The sequence below is a fragment of the Mchenga conophoros genome, linkage group LG16 (genome assembly GCF_057382185.1).
Source record: "Mchenga conophoros isolate Kocher_MC1m ecotype Shallow Benthic linkage group LG16, M_conophoros_male_GT1.1, whole genome shotgun sequence".
In the NCBI taxonomy this organism is placed as follows: domain Eukaryota; kingdom Metazoa; phylum Chordata; class Actinopteri; order Cichliformes; family Cichlidae; genus Mchenga; species Mchenga conophoros.
Genome location: NC_140541.1, coordinates 10,367,415 through 10,384,949, shown reverse-complemented (window position 1 = coordinate 10,384,949; position 17,535 = coordinate 10,367,415). Strand labels below are relative to the sequence as shown.

The 17,535-nt window shown below is 43.2% G+C and overlaps 1 pseudogene; it reads right to left on the bottom strand.

Moving 5' to 3' along the window:
* Positions 1-13,708: 13,708 nt before the first annotated feature.
* LOC146556313 (olfactory receptor 2T2-like) lies at positions 13,709-16,512 on the bottom strand (annotated as a pseudogene).
* Positions 16,513-17,535: the final 1,023 nt, after the last annotated feature.

Below are 17,535 nucleotides of genomic sequence, written 5' to 3'. Positions count from 1 at the left end.
TTAACAATCAGTCAAATAGTTGATACACTCAGTGTACTCAGTTTTTCTGTTAGTCTACCAATGCTCTAAATCTGGTTCATTTCTTTTTTATTTAGATAATTGTAGCTTTCACTCTATAACAGTGGTATTTAGTGGCTTAATGAAAACTTGATGAACAAGATCTGCTGTTACCAGTAGTTTCATTTGTCAGTGATTTTGAGAGCTGAAAATGAAAGTCAGTTTTTGATTTACTTTTGTTTTTAGATTGTTTCCATGTGCAGCTAAAAATCTGATGGTTGGAGTAACAGGATGGAAGGTGGATGTGAAGTTTTATAGTCCCACTTGGGATAAAAAAAAATACTACTTACTGATACTAGTTGTCCTCATAATTCCTAACACAGCAATAATCGTCTACTCGGTTTCTCTGCAGAGAAATGTGAAAACTTGCTTTTCCATATTCTTTCTCCTTTACTTCCACCTACTCAATCCAACTACTGCCCATGGCTTCCAATTTTTTACGCTTTGCCTCCCCAAAGCATGACATGGACACACAAGTTGCATTAAGTTGCACTAAGCTGCAGTAACAGCAGGGGGAGATTTTTTATTTCAAGCCAACATGAAAATAATCAAAGGAACATGTTTAAACAGACATCACTAACACATTTACATGCAAATACATATGAGCCATCTTGCTTAAATGCTTCTGCCATAGAAGGACCCTGGAATGTATTTTACACCTTCACTTTTGAGTAGTGACTTTATGGATTTAATTATGTATATATTATCTCACCATGGTGGTATTGCAACTTCTGCATGCGTGCTCATTGCACGCTTTGTTTATCCAAAGCAGGAAATGGACATGGTGGGCTGGAGTGTTGGTTACACGCTAATGTTGTGGAAAGAGTTATTTATTAAACCAGGAGAACATCGATTCTCTATTCATCTATTCTCAGATCTCATAAATAAAACTGAGATAATTCACAAAATTAACGATATAGGCTATTTCACTTCAAGAAAAATTACCAGCAACATAGAACTGCTGTAAGTTTTGTTATCACAGTTGGCTGGCTCGCTTTTAATCTTTCGTACCTCATTACAATCTAACACTTTATTTTTTCAAGAGTGCACTGTTGAAAAGCAGATAAAAGTCTGATTTGATCAACTCTGGAGATTATTTTCAGTGGCTTTAGTAATGAATAAGTTAACTGTCTGTTATATAAGTTGATTATTTAAGGCAGTGACTTTCAGTTGTGCTGCACAAAGGCGGCTGTCATTGAGGATGCTATTAAATTTAAGATTGATCATAGTCTGAGATTACCAAAAAGCACCTCTGAATGACACAGGAAATCATTTCTGCCTGTAGCAATCTCCCTGTACAACTCATCCTAAAATACTGTATACGCCAATAGCTACACGCTTTTTGCACATGCTCTTTTTTCTTATTCAGATATTTATTAGTAAGTGACTTATATGTATATATATATTGTATATATTGTGCTATTTCTTACTTCTTGTATTGTCTTTTTTTGTTACTGTTTGTACTGGAGCACTGTAACCAACATAATTTCCCCTACGCATCAATAAAGTATTCTGATTCTGATAGTCGGCATAGTCACATCAGAAGTATATTGTTCTGAGTTCAGTGAAATTGCTGTGAAGCTCAGTTTTTCAAATATGCAGGGCACTGTATTCTTAATGGGCTGCTTGGTGGTGTACTGTTTGTTTAGCACTTTTGCCTCACAGTAAGATATTTCTTTGTTTTGTGTAGAGTGCACGCATGTTCTTTCTGTGCCTGTACAGTATGTGTCTTCTTGGGGTACTCTTTCATATCACAGGCCTAAAGTCATGCATGGTGATTCTAAGGTAGTCATGCAGGTGAGGTAAAAAAAAAAGTAGTTTAAATGTAAACTTCTGCATGGTTACCTAGAAAAGCGCTATATAAAATTGAATAGCTTCCATTTACCATAGTTGAGTATGGAAAGCAGTAATCACATTGGACTTTTGGGGTAAAAAATGTCCTGTTCAAACATGGTACAGAAGAGATTGTATATGTTACAAACAAGCCTCCATGTTGACTTATGAGGCCTGTATGACAGCCATACAGATAATATTGTATCTGTACAGCAGTGGGGGGTGTGATAGCTTTGACAAGGTCCCAGAAAAAAAAGATCTGTTGATGGGTGTGGTGACCTATTTCTGACTGAATGTTTCTTCCATTGAAAACGCTTTGTTCTTGATCCTATCTACAATGAAGGGAGGATATCAGTGTGTACTGTTAGGGAAAATATTCTAAAACACTTCTTCAGTAAAGACTCAGAGAAGAGAAAGGCACAGAATTCTTGCTAGCAAGGGCAGTCTCAGAGACTCGCCCTGAGCTTTGCCCTGGTCTTTATTTATACTTCAGTGGTGCGTGTGTGTGTGTGTGTGTGTGTGTGTGTGTGTGTGTGTGTGTGTGTGTGATCAAAGGGTCAGAGTGTGACCCCATAAACAACTTCCCTTAACCTGCTGGTCTGGAAAATCCAACAGTTCATCTATATGTAAAGAAGCACTTAAACTAAAACAGACATAGCTACGTTAATCCTACCGTAAAACAATAAGACAAGGTACGAACTCTCTCATGCTCCCAGGGTGTGGGGGTGCATTCCTGGAATGCACCCCAAGCCTGCAGCCTGTTAGAGATCACATACAATTAATTATATGCCTCTAAGTATACATGGTTGAATATTTCCTAATACAAATAACTACATGCAGTATTGTACCATATGCAAACTTATATCACTAAAAGATTATACTGACTACTAAATACAATTTCCTCTTGACATTCCCTCCTGTTGTCAGTAAAACTTAAAGTGAGATACCGGTTTGTAACATCTTGTTGTACATTTTCTGTCACATCGTCATTAATCACACAAAGACTTCATGTTCCAACAGGTCGGGGTCATTATCATCATCATCACTTGTCATGGCTATTTATGCAGCAACAGTAGAAAATATTACGCGGTTAATCATGAGTTTTATACATGGCAATATACACGTTACAAAGACACAAAATAAAAGTAAAAATATCCCAACTCCGATGAGTAGTCTTTTTAGCACCTGTAACCAGGAGCCAGTGTATAGCCAAAAAAACCAGTCACTTGTATCACTTACATAGTCCTGATTTTGGGCCTGCTGGATCTGTCTCAAAACGTTCAGGGCGTCAGTCATATTTGATGAATGTGCGTCTTCTTTATGTAAATGCAGCATGTGTTGTTGAAGAGGACACAAAGTCCCCTTTCTCTGCTAGTATCATAGAGTAATTCTTCCCTGAGAGTTAGTCCAGGAACATATATAGTGTGGGGTATGTTGCTGTGCTGGGTAGATGGGAACAGACATAATAGTCTGTATTTGCCGATTCTGCTTTTGTTCTGTCGTGGATATAACGGTACCAGGCATTGTTCATCCACGGAGGGATGTGGTCTTGCGTCATATCCCTTAGGTGAGAGTTGTCGTGTGTCCATCTTCTCTGCCTTCCTCCTGGTTCAGCTGTTTCCGGCACCAGCTGGGGTCCTGTAAAAGTGAGCGTCGTAGTCAAGGTAACCAAGAGGGTCCACCTTCCCATGGTTGCACACAGGTCCGTCACACCTCGCACTTGGTTGCCCTAGAGTTGATCAGAGGCTGGAGGTTGAAGTGCGAGCTTACCCTACGGGGGCTCAATCAGCACCCCCCCCTCACCACTGAAACAACCAAGTGTGAGATTTCTCTATTGTGCTGTCTTGAGGGTGCCAGGGTTTCCTGGGACCTCGACCTCTTTGCAGTGGCTCTGATAAATCCAGGAGGGTCTCTCCGCTATTTTGCAGGCAGTTGAAATGGTCAGAAGCACTTGAATTGGCCTCTATCAACCCCCCATCGCCTCACTTCAGGCCTTTATCCTGCGGTAGGAAATACTTATGACTCTTCTACTGTCCATCCTCTGCAGAAAAACCCCTCTGTGGAAAAGGTGCAGGGTCCAGTTATCTTACTGGCGTTATGATCCCAGCAGTCTTCAATGTGCCAGCGTATGCACAGTATAGTGACACAGCATTAGGTGATGTTCATAGGAAACTGCTGTCATCACCACCATAGCTTCTGGTTCCTGTGCTTTCACAGAATCATGATGCCATCCTTAGACTCCCTCTGCGCTGTCGATGGAGCTTGGCACGCTCCCCTCATCCTTCAGGTGCCGTCTGTTGTCCACAATCTCCTCTGTTGGCCTCTGGAAAACCCCATGGCACAGCTCTCATTCCAACGCAGTTTCATGGTCCTTGCTGTGGCTCCAAAGTCTGATCTCATGATGGGCCCCAACCAGCTTGACCTTTGACCTCAACCACTGCCTGGGCTGTCAGCTATGCCTGGAATGGTTCTCGCTTCTCACTGGGCCTCTGAAGATTTCTCAGGAGATTACTGCTGCACCTTTATTGCCTTGCTAGGAAGAAAAACTTCTATTTGGAGAGCATGTCAACAATCATCAAACCACATTCTTTAGTTCAGTGAACTTCACTTATAGGCCATCAAAGCCTCATCTGAACATGGATGCACCACTTGCATAGGTTTAATACCTGTAAATAAACTGTTAATCACACAAATCATTGCAAAAATCATATAAAACAAAATTTAATGTTAATTCATTGTTTCATATTAATCCTGGATCCCTACTTTTAACACATGGACACTCCCATGAGTCAACTCATCAAAATCAAATTCCTGTCTTGAAGAAAAAGGTCAGCTAGATCATATCCCAGGCAACATCAGGGTATCTCCTTCCCTGGAGCAGCACCACCCTGGACCTATAATCTTGCAACAAAAATGTTAGTGTGTTTTGCATATTAAATTTGCTTTAAAACTGGCTCCGCCTGCATACACACCATCATGGTCTGGAAAGCAAAATCTGGAAGTGAAGTCAAACTTCACACCTATAAACAATTATATCATAAAAGTAATAAGCATTCAGCACTAGCAAGACAAGTGTCATGTGCAGGTTTTCTCAAATCAGTAAACTACAATTATTACCATAATTTGCCTCAAACATGGATCATCCCATGTGCTCAGTTAACATTAATGTAATCAGTGACTTCTCTTAAGCAAAGTCACTCAACTCATCAATCACTATGAGCTCAATAGCCCATCTTCAACTATTCCATAAACACTGCATCCCTTATTTGTTTTTCTCATGTCACTTGTCCACTTCTGCTGAATCTTCCACATGCACTTTTAGAAAAACAAACATTAGCAACACACATGGATTATCCTGGTGGGCAGGCGTCGGCCATCCACATTCCAGAGGTGCCATAAAAACACCATAAAGTTAGCCATCCCTAGCTGTGGAAAAAATGTCATTCACATATAAACCCAGGAATCCTATAGTAGAAAAACATTAACTAATCCTCTTATAAATCACATGATCAAACACATGATTAACCATCTGCTGTAAAAAGAAATGTTAGTGCTGCGCAGGTGTATACACTCTTTCTCACAGTAATCGCTGTGAGCAACACAAGGTAGTGAATGACACACACATGGTAAATTCACAGACAGAGAAAATGGCATTTAAAAGGTTAAATCGTCATGCAACCTCGAATGTTGCTGTCATCTTTCTGCTCCTGTAACAAAAAACACATAAATTCATCCACCCTTTTGTCCTGTCTAGGTGGAGGTTAACCTTGAGTCGTGGTCAAGTCCTGTCAGCTTTTACCAGTCAGTCAGTTTGTTTTTTATTTCCATTCATTCATTCATTCTTTCTTTGCTGATAGTGGAACCTGTCGTCGCATTTAGTTTCCACTTTCAGCAAAATGACGTCATTTCAAAAGAAAAAGAAAAACTTTAGATCGGATTACCTCGCTGAATCCTTTTTAGGCAGGGATGCTCATTTTAATAATTGTCCCAAATAAGTGGCTTTCTCCTGAGCCCATTTTAATGTGGAGAAACTCACTTGCAACAATTTTCTTGACGACGTGTGGCGCTTTTAATTCCCGACGTGCAGATCTGCTTAAAGAAAAAACAGAATCAGTGGCTGTTCAAAAAATGAAAAATGAAAAAATAACAGAGGTTATCAAACAAAACTTTTAGTTCACTGTGAAAGTATCAAAATAAAAAGGCCTTGTTAAGTCATGACACAAGATCCTCATCTCAGGAGGGTAAATACCATTAGCATGGTTCATCATACCATCATACTAAGTGGCAGGCTCAACTTCACAACAAAACAATCATCAGCTAGATTCACTCCAAACCAACCATCAGCTGCACAACACACAACATAAGCCTAATGTCTTATTAGCTATGAGTTTAAACACCAGGTCTGTGTTCTTCACTCATTTAGGCCACAGATCTATTCAGTTTTCCTTTTTCCCTTCATCATAAAACATGTGACATGTGTCATGCACTTCACAAAAAAAGTTTGTTGTGACGTATTCAGAGTTGTGTATCTAGGTACAGGATTCACTCGCACATCAAAACAGGAAACTCAGTGTTTTAGAGTCTCCACTCAACACACAACAAACTCCAACACACCTCATTCACTCGTGCTAGAATTCAGTCACCTTTCATTAATCTAAAACCGATCAACTAATTTGCATATCAGCTATTAACCCACTAAGATGACAGGACAACAGAAAAGCATGTTCAAAATAGTATCACAAAAGACAATTTCCCTCATACAGTAAATTACTTGTGCTGCATCAATCAAGCAGGAAGCTTCTCCCAATTTACTATATTAACAACTAAATTTATTATCTGATCACTGGTCGGTCAAACCAGGATCTTTTTTCCCACAAAAGTTAAACTGTTGTCCTGCAACCTAGAGAGTCAATTTTTTGCATTGGATAAATTCAGTATTTGATAACAAGTGTCTGCTAAATTGACACTATTTTAACACTGATGAAAGCTAACAAGCTAATCTTCATTGCATGTGTGTTTGTTATTAGGCAGGTTTAATGCATGTCTGTGGAGCTGCATCTCCAGCAGGGCATGTTCTTAAAGCTGCCTTTCCTACACACTTCTCTGCTATTATTTGATCATTTCTTAACTAATGTGCTATGAGTCCACTGGTCTTTGCATCACACTAAGAGACTTGGACAAGATGATAAACAGACTCACACGCTTAAGATGTTGTCTAATCTTCATAAGCTCTCTTGTGTTTGTGTTAGTAGGGTTAATACATTTTCTGTTTTTATGTATCCTTTCATGTACCTTCCCCCCCCTTTTTCTTTCTGAAACAAAACTCCGTTCACTCCAAATTTTTGTTTCAGAAACATCTAAATGAAAAACTCTGTCATAGTCAGGCACAGCTAAACCCCAAATGCTTGCAGGTTACCATCGGCAACCACACTGTGTGTTGTTAATCCCTTCTACAAATGCCCTCTTTTAATGTGTAACACTTTGTGTATGATTTTTTATCTCTGGTGCATATTATCTATATGTGTCATGTCACTTTCCATTTTTCTAACAGTACACTTGCATACCTCAGTGCTTGTCTTCCTCCCCCTTTTGTGGTGGTCTGGACACTGTGTCAATCCTCCACTTCCAGGCAGTCGCTTGTCTCCCCGAATTCCTTAACCTAATTTGATTCCCCACACTAAAACAGCAGCCTCAGCCCTCTTCTGCTCCTTTCCTTCTCTCCCACTTTTCAGTCCAATGGCAGTCAGTTTTTTTCAGCTTTGTCCCGTGTCTCTCTTATTGCCATCTCACTCCAAACATGGCAAATGTCAAACTCAGACAGTCTTCTCAAAAGTCCTTCACACACAGTGAGGTTGCAGCTGGCTGGGAACGCATCTCCATCCATCCAATCTAGATGGTGGTTCTTCTCTTTCTGATGCCGTTTGCCCACAGCGCTGCTGGACCTCTCTGCTCAGAACTCTGGTATTGTCTCTTGGACTCCTGTCCACAGTTGATGTTCATGCTCGTGCTTCTGAAACTGCACTCGGTGTCTTCAGGGAGAGATTAGTTTCCTTGGAGCTTGCTTGTTCAGGATGAGGATGGGAAGCTGCAAAACAATTCAGCCAAAAAATTCTGGCTGGGTGTTTCTAATTTTTTCTAATGATTTCAACCTATAATTTTCTTCCGACTGCTGCCTGTGGAGAATTGATCCAGGTCCGTTCCCCACCTGTAAACGACAGACTGAGAGACTTTCATTATTATCATCACTGCTTAATCAACACACATCTCTCTCTCTCTCTCTCTGTTTTTGTGAACCGTCCTTTCTTAAAAGCAGAAAATAAGATTGTAGTTGCTCTTGGTTGATCAACACAAAACCTTTTTCCTATAATTATTTTTCATCTACAATGTAAATTTTGTCTCTTTTTCACTCTTTTTTTGTTTGTATTTTTTTTTTTAAATAGCTGGTGACCTGCAGAATCACCGCTCTCACAATCAAAAACAATTATTTTTACACAGCGCACAAAAACACTGTGACGTCAGACACATTCACACTCACTTTTTCATCTGCGTAAATAAATCACATGGCTGATGATATGTACCATGGTGATCCATAAATATGATCACCAGTTTATTTAACTATTTTTCAACCCAACAAAACAAATAAACAAAACATAATGCTGATGTTATGAACACTCTACACACAAGTCAAGATGCAGGAAAACTGCTCACGGAAACGCTGCACACTCCAGTTATCACAGTTATCATAGTTCTGTTTGTGTGAATTATCTGCTTTCATTATTAATACCAGTTTATAGGTTGTTATCCTTTTTATTATTAGTTTGAATGCATTAAAATGAAGTTGTAATTTAGCTTTTTGTTTATTTCACTTTATTCCTCTTGCATTTATATCTATTCGGTTCCAACCCTTTTTTAAACTACTTCAAACTACTGTGATCTCTAATCTTCACTGGGTGAGGGATTATTATGTTCTTCCTAGTCTGAACTGCTCTCTTCAGCTGAGCTGCTATCCTATTCTGAGTTACTGTCTTCTTTGTTTCTTACAGTCACGTACAAAATGTCCCTCTTTTCCACACCTCCAGCATGTAGTGTTAAAGTCACTGTTTGGTGTGTGTGTAGCTCTGCCTCTACCTCTTGCTCTTCCACTATGCATTCCTCTCTCTTTCTTTTGGATTAGTCCTGCTCCGGCTTGCTGTTTTTCTAGACATTTCTCATCAGGTGTTAATTTTACTTGTTTATCACCCATTTTCAAAGATTTTGCTGGGCCGTCGCTGGCACGCTTGACTTCAGAGTGGTTTACTGATACGGCCTTCGACTTCACCCTAACGGTGAAGCGGTATCAGTTTTATGAGATGAAACTCAACCGTTCTCCTTTGTCACCAGCACATGAGCCTCAGCAAAGAAAACAAAAATGGAAGTAGTTCAGCAGCGTATTGTGCTATAAAATCAACTTACTTCCAGACACATACACACACATAGACATTTGCGCGCCAATTTGTCCCGAGATAATTTCAGCTATCTCTAAAACTCAAGTCTAATTCAGCTCTTTCCGTCGAACCCAACATATTTTAATTCCTCTGTCTCAACGTGTTTTCATTTGAATTTGTCACGAAGTAATTTCGGCTACCTCTAAAACCTAAGTCTAATTCAGCTCCTTTCGGAGAACCCAACCTAATTTATCACGTTTCTTAAAACCTTTGCGGCCGTCTTATATACCAAAATAGTGTTTCTCACTCTCCGACGTCTCACTGGTGATTCGGATCATCGGACTGAATCCCACCACCGTGGACCAGATTATAACACCGGCCCAGACCCGAATTTAACGTCCTGGGGCTCTCTCCTCGTCCAAGAGGGCTGTGCACAGGCTTCGGTGCTGGCTCCCCACAGCGTCAGGAATCAGTGCTGGATCTTGGAACAGAGTAACAGATAACAATTCTGATATTTTCTGATCCAGCTACGAAGGACCAAATAAATGTTAGGGAAAATATTCTAAAACACTTCTTCAGTAAAGACTCAGAGAAGAGAAAGACACAGAATTCTTGCTAGCAAGGGCAGTCTCAGAGACTCGCCCTGAGCTTTGCCCTGGTCTTTATTTATACTTCAGGCGTGCGTGCGTGCGTGCGTGCGTGCGTGCGTGTGTGCGTGCGTGTGTGTGTGTGTGTGTGTGTGTGATCAAAGGGTCAGAGTGTGACCCCATAAACAACTTCCCTTAACCTGCTGGTCTGGAAAATCCAACAGTTCATCTATATACTTACAAAGCCCTGAATGGACAGGCTCCCGGGTATTTGTCTGACCTCTTGCAGACTTATACCCCCCTTAGATCTCTTAGATCAAGTGATCTTTTGCTTTTAGCTGTACCAAGGTCGAGGCTGGTTCATAGAGGTGATCGAGCATTTGCAGTCGTAGCGCCTAAGCTGTGGAATAATTTACCCCTACACATCAGACAGGCTCCTACTGTCAATCTTTTTAAATCTTATCTTAAAACGCATTTTTATTTACTGGCTTTTAATACAGCATGAGAGTTATTTGTTATTTGTTAATTCATATTTGGTGTTTGCTTTTAATACTCTAAGTTGTTTTATTATGTATGTTGTATTCTTGTACAGCACTTTGGTCAACGCTCCTGTTGTAATTAAATGTGCTATATAAATAATTAAACTATTAAACTATTATTAAACTATATGTAAAGAAGCACTTAAACTGAAACAGACATAGCTACGTTAATCCTACAATAAGACAAGGTACGAACTCTCTCATGCTCCCAGGGTGTGGGGGTGCATTCCTGGAATGCACCCCAAGCCTGCAGCCTGTTAGTGTCACGGGTCTGGGTCCGTTGGACCCAGTATGTGGAGTTTCATGTTTTTGTTATTCCATGTTTGAGGTTATTATGTTTTAGTTTGCATCGGGGATTGTTTTCTTGTTCTCTTGTTGTGTTTATGATGATGATTATGATGTTTATTATTTGAGTTTCATGTTTAAGGATTTGTTCTCGGTTGTATCTCACGTTTAGTTTAGTTCAGGTTCCATGTGTCATTCTATCTGTCTCTCAGTGTCAGGTCTGCGTCTTGGTGTGGTGTTCTCATTTCCTGTTTTATTGTGAAGGTCTGGGTCTCATGTGAGTGTGTTCAGTTTTACCTCTGTCTCATCTTGTTGATCATTCCCAGCTGTGTCCACCACCTGTGTGTAATTCCCCTGTGTTTCTCTGGGTGTATTTAAGTCATGTCCTCCGTTATTGTAGTTGCTGGTCCGTCTGTGTATTCCACCCTGCCTCATCTGCGTTTCTACCATGTCTCACCCGTGTGTTCTCCCTGCTGTCCACCGTTAGTCTCTTCTGGTCGTTCTCGTTAAGGTTTGTGCCCTGTAGTTTAGTTGATCCCAGTATAGTTTAGTTCTAGCTCCATTTGCCGTTTGTATTTACTTTCATATTCAATAAACCACCTTTACACCTTCACGACTGCCTGCATTTGGATCCTCCTTCATTTCCTCCACACGGCTCACCTCACTCGCCGTGACAGTACGGACCAGCCAGATATGGATCCAGCGGCATTCACCCCACCCACGGAGCTTCGGGACCTCATCACGAACTCCGCTTCAAAAATAATCAACCTGTGGCTAGAGCATGAGGGAGAAGCATTCCTCCACGTTCTGGAAGCCAGACTGCAACAGCTGCTCACGGATTATCCCTGGCTATTGGACCCACTACACCCACTCGTGCAAGACTTCATCCTTCACGAACTTCACCTACACCCACCAGCCGCTACCGCTTCCCAACCCAGCCGGACGCCGGAGGTTTTGCCCGGCCCACCGGAGGTTTTGCCCGGCCCGCCGGAGGTTTTGCCCGGGAGGAAGCGACGATCGCGCCGTCGGCGCGTCGCCCCACAGCCGGAGATTAGGACTTCGGAACTGCCAGCTGTGGTGAGTGGAAAAGACGCTCCGTCTGTTTCACCAGTTCATATGACTGTTTATACCGGGGCTGTGTTCGTTGAGTCAGCTGCTCAGCCGGTAGCTCGGTTAGCTGCCCAGCAGTCGCTAACTCAGTCAGCCGCTCAATCATCACCTCCATTACAGTCACAGTCAGACCCAGTAGACACCATGTTACAGTCCATAGCCCAGTCAATAGCTCAGTTGGCAAGAGATTCATCAGCCTTATTATCAGTTCAGCCAGCCACTCCACCACCTGTTACTACTTCGCTACCTGTAGCTCAGTTGCCACCAGTTCAGCAGCCTGTCCACTCATTTACCCAGCCTTTATCCTCACAGCCTCATTACAAGCAGGGAACACACTCCACACAAACTTTTGCTGGTTCATTTAAGCTGGCCATCTCAGAGACAGTTGCTCCCTCTAGGGCCTCCCCAGAGGCTGGGTGTCAGTCACCAGCCAACTCTGGACCCCTAGAGGTCAAGACGCCAGCACCAGCAGCCTCACCGGAGAACTCACCAGAACAGTCTCGGCTCTCAGCACCCCCTGAGAGTTCAAGTGAGTTCACCCGTCCGCCTCAGTCCTCTGCTGAGTGTATTGGGGAACACTTTCAGCCCTCTGAGGACTGTATCCCACTGTTGCTGCCTGAGTCTAGCCACTGTGCTGCTCAGTCCCAGCCAGTGTCCACACTGGCAGAGGTCTCCGTACCTGCTGCTTCAGGGACTGGTTCCACTGGAGGGCCTGAGGAGCCCGTCCAGTCTCACGTCATGTTAGCTGGGGGTTCAGGTGAACCCAGCCAGCGTCCTGCCTCGTCGGCTGGAGGGCCTGAGGAGCCCGGCCAGCCTCAAGTGTCGTCTGCTGGGGGTTTAGGAGAACCCAGCCAGCCTCAAGTGTCGTCTGCTGGGGGTTTAGGAGAATCAGAATCAGAATCAGAATCAGAATACTTTATTGATCCCTGGGGGAAATTATTTTTTGTTACAGTGCTCCATTTTAAACCAACATTAAGACAAGACAGACAATACGCTAACTAAGAATAGTACAATATATACATATATATACATACATACATAAGTCACTTATAAATAAATATTTGGAAAAGAAACGTGTAGTTGTAGCAGCAAACAGTGTGTTAAGTGGATGCGTTGTACAGGGAGATGGCCACAGGCAGGAATGATTTCCTGTGTCGTTCAGTGGTGCTTTTCGGTAATCTCAGTCTCTCACTGAACGTGCTCCTGTGACTGACCAGCATGTCATGGAGTGGGTGGGAGGTGTTATCCAACATTGTCTTTATCTTGGACAGCATCCGCCTCTCCGACACCACCTTGAGGGAGTCCAGCTCCATCCCCACAACATTGCTGGCCTTACGGATCAGTTTATTAAGTCTGTTGGCATCTGCGGCCCTCAGCCTGCTCCCCCAGCATGCAACAGCATAGAGGATCGCACTGGCCACCACAGACTCATAGAAAATCCTCAGCATTTTCTGGCAGATGTTGAAGGACCTCAGTCGCCTCAAAAAATAGAGACGACTCTGGCCCTTCCTGTAAAGTGCTGTGGTGTTTTTAGCCCAGTCCAGTTTATTGTCAATGTGTACTCCAAGGTATTTATAGTCCTCCACAATGTCAACACTGACCCCCTGGATTGAAACAGGGGTCAAGTGTTTCCTGGTCTTCCTGAAGTCCACGATCAGTTCCTTGGTCTTTGCCACGTTGAGCTGCAGATGATTCTGCTCACACCACGTGACAAAGGAGTCGACCACAGCCCGGTACTCAAGTGTCGGCTGCTGGAGGGCCCGTGGAGCTCGTCCAGCCTCAAGCCACATCTGCTGGAGGGCCCGAGGAGCCCGTCCAGCCTCATGCCACGTCTGATGGAGGGTCCGAGGAGCCCACCCAGCACCACGCCTCGTTAGCTGAGGGTCCTGGAGGACACAGCCAGCACATCCTCACATCTGCTGGTGGTCCTGGAGGACCCAGCCAGCACATCCTCACATCTGCTGATGGTCCAGGAGGACCTAGCCAGCACGTCCTCACATCTGCTGAGGGTCCTGGAGGACCCAGCCAGCACGTCCTCACATCTGCTGAGGGTCCTGGAGGACCCAGCCAGCACGTCCTCACACCTGCTGACGGTCCTGGAGGACACAGCCAGCACATCTCCACTTCACCTGCTGCAGCATCACCGCCGTTGGGTTCCGCAGCCGTCCCGCTGCCGTCGTCCGCGCCTGGTCCAGCCTCTGTGTCTTCATCCGCGCCTGGTCCAGCCTCCGTGTCTTCATCCACGTCTGGTCCGGCTTCAGCTCCGCCCTCGTCTGGTCCTGCCTCGTCTGGTCCGGCCTCGTCTGGTCCGGCCTCGTCTGGTCCTGCCTCGTCTGGTCCTGTGGTTGCCACGCCGCCGTCAGTGCCAGCTCGACCCGTTCCGCCTCGCCTCTGCCGGCCGTTTTCCGGGCCTCTAAGATGGCATCATGGCCTTCGGGGACGGCCTCCGGAAAGAGTTCGTAGCCGCCGCTGGCATCGCGGCCGTCCTCCGGACCTGCTCAGTGGCCGCCACTACCTTCCAAGAGGTCGGCCTCCAGAACTGTTTGCCCGTTGCCGCCGTTGCTGTGTGCACGGTCGGTCCCCAGAACTGTTTGCCCGTTGCCGCCGTTGCCGTGTGCACGGTCGGCCCCCAGACTGTGTTATGGACTAGTGAACAGTCATGTTTTGGTTCTGGACTCTCGTGCTCCTGGTTTTTTGTGTTTCGGGCCCTCCTTCCTGGGCCCCCTCCGCCCGCCCTGGCTTGGTGCTTGTGCTTTTTGTTTGGGGCTGTCGGGAGCCAGCCCTTTGAGGGGGGGGTACTGTCACGGGTCTGGGTCCGTTGGACCCAGTATGTGGAGTTTCATGTTTTTGTTATTCCATGTTTGAGGTTATTATGTTTTAGTTTGCATCAGGGATTGTTTTCTTGTTCTCTTGTTGTGTTTATGATGATGATGATTATGTTTATTATTTGAGTTTCATGTTTAAGGATTTGTTCTCGGTTGTATCCCACGTTTAGTTTAGTTCAGGTTCCATGTGTCATTCTATCTGTCTCTCAGTGTCAGGTCTGCGTCTTGGTGTGGTGTTCTCATTTCCTGTTTTATTGTGAAGGTCTGGGTCTCATGTGAGTGTGTTCAGTTTTACCTCTGTCTCGTCTTGTTGATCATTCCCAGCTGTGTCCACCGCCTGTGTGTAATTCCCCTGTGTTTCTCTGGGTGTATTTAAGTCATGTCCTCCGTTATTGTAGTTGCTGGTCCGTCTGTGTATTCCACCCTGCCTCATCTGCGTTTCTACCATGTCTCACCCGTGTGTTCTCCCTGCTGTCCGCCGTTAGTCTCTTCTGGTCGTTCTCGTTAAGGTTTGTGCTCTGTAGTTTAGTTGGGTCCTCTACCAGAGGCCTGGGAGCTATTTCTGCAGAGCACAATATACATAAATACCAGAAATTTATATGAATTTTACATAAATACAGAAACCTATCTGCAAAGTACCTCAGTTCCACACAGACACATGTCATTATTTATTAGACTATTTAACTCAAAAATTTGCTAATGATAATCTTTTATATGTACAGTATCTGCTCTACAAAGAAATCTCTACTCTGGAGAGAAGTCAGGCCTTTGAACTTGAATCACAAAGGAAATGACCGCACTTCCAACATTCGTTTTGACACATAAGACGCAATGACAAAACAACCTCCTGAGGTGTTGAAAGATTTCTTTCATTTTCAGTCCATATACAATTGGATTAAAGAGAGGATGACACAAAACCACTTGTAAAGTAATTATGAAACGTGCAGTTTGGGATAAATCAATTTCCACTCAAGTTATAATTCTATCATATGAACACAAACATGAGAAGCTGATCAAAACGAGCAGGTGAGGTAAACAGGTCTGTGCAGCTTTTTTCCTGACCTCTCTGCAGCTTCGATAGCATATTATAAATATTTTTGTGTAAGTAAAAAGTATGAAAAATAAAGGAAGGAATAGAGTGTTAAGTAGAATTAATACACCATACATTAAATATGGTGTTTCCACAGTTACGCAGTAAAGCTTGGAAATTGCATTGTTACAAAAAATTCCATTTAAAGTGAAACTGCAGATTTGTGAAGTGTTTATAATTACAGCTGATGGCACAAGCTGACAAGCAGGCAGAAGCTAAAACCAATCAAATTTTGACAGCTGCTTTTATAATACTATATAATATAGTATTATATTGCAAAGGTTTAGATATGGACACATACCTGTCATAAGCCATGGATGCCAAGAGAAAGAACTCTGAACCAGTTAAAGAGTAATAAATAAATCCTTGAAAGCTACAAAGTAAATGAGTTGTAATCTGCCTCTCAGATAAAAAGTCCATCAAAAGTTTGGGGTAGATATTTGTACTGAACATAACAGAGTTGAACAACAAAGCTGCAATGAAAATATACATAGGCTCATGGAGGCTTTTCTTAATCCAGATGAGTCAAACTATGGTTGAATTACTGCAGAGTATTAGAATATAAGCAGTAAACATGATAGCAAAATACAGAAATTTGTATTTTTCCAATTCTATATGCCCACCAAAAGTTATATCTGTCACATTAAATTTAATGCATTTGCTCCATCGAAGTAAAAGGTAAATTAATGACACTAATTAAAGATGTCTAAATGTGAGCTTTGCACCAAACTTTACTTTGTACCAAAATTTGGCCAGGGACATTTATGACACTTGGTTACCCTCTGCAAATTCTTCTGAACTTCTACATAACCATTAAGCTTCACATTTTAAGTCATCATTCAACAATAGAAATAAAAATCCAGCACCATTGACTACAACAGCCAGAATGTACAACAGGGAGAAAAACAGATGCAAGATACCAGACTGATATTGTCTCAGCAGTGAAAGGACCTTATGTATCTTTCTTTTCCCCCTGTGGATCTCATTATAGCAACTGAGACATGTGACCACTACAATCCAGCTCTAGAGTTCATGACTTGTATGCCTTGTTAGTGTCACAGTTCTGGGTCAGTATTGACCCAGCATTCTGAGTTCTGGTCTATTTTTGTATGAACGTTTTGTTTCTCTGGTGTTTTGTTGATGATGATGATTATTATTGTTTGAGTTCTATGTGTTATATTCGGTATGCCTGCTTATGAGTCTGCGTCTGTGTCTCTGTCTGTCGTGTGCTTCCTGTTTTATTTTGTAGGTCTGTGTCCTATGTCAGTGCCTTCAGCTTTGTGCTCTCCCTGTCTCATCAGTGTAATCAGCGTCAGCCGTGTCTCCCAGCTGTTTCCTCTTCGCTCCGTTCACCTCTTGTGTCTGTGTCTTCCCCTACTCGGTGTCGCGTCATTAATGTCTTCTGCCCTCACTCCCTGTGTGTTCTGTTTGCCTTCATGCCAGTCTAGTCGTTTTCCAGTATAGTTCGTTTTCTGTTCGGTAACCCCTGCAATAAAGCTGTTTATTCAGAATTCACTTTCACTTCCGTGAGTCCTGCATTTTGGGTCCTTCCTCTCTGCCTGCCTGCACACAGCCGAAACATGACAGAACGACGCGACCACAACCTGGACCCAGCGGGCTCGTCCCGGGAGTGTGATATCTCCCGCATTCAATGTCTGGTTAAGCGGATTTCCCACACAATGGACGCTAAGGTGATGGCGATCAGGATTAACGCTATCAAGGCGATCCTGGAGGGGAATCCTCATCTGCATCAGCTCAGAGGATATACATGGGCTTGATGGACCA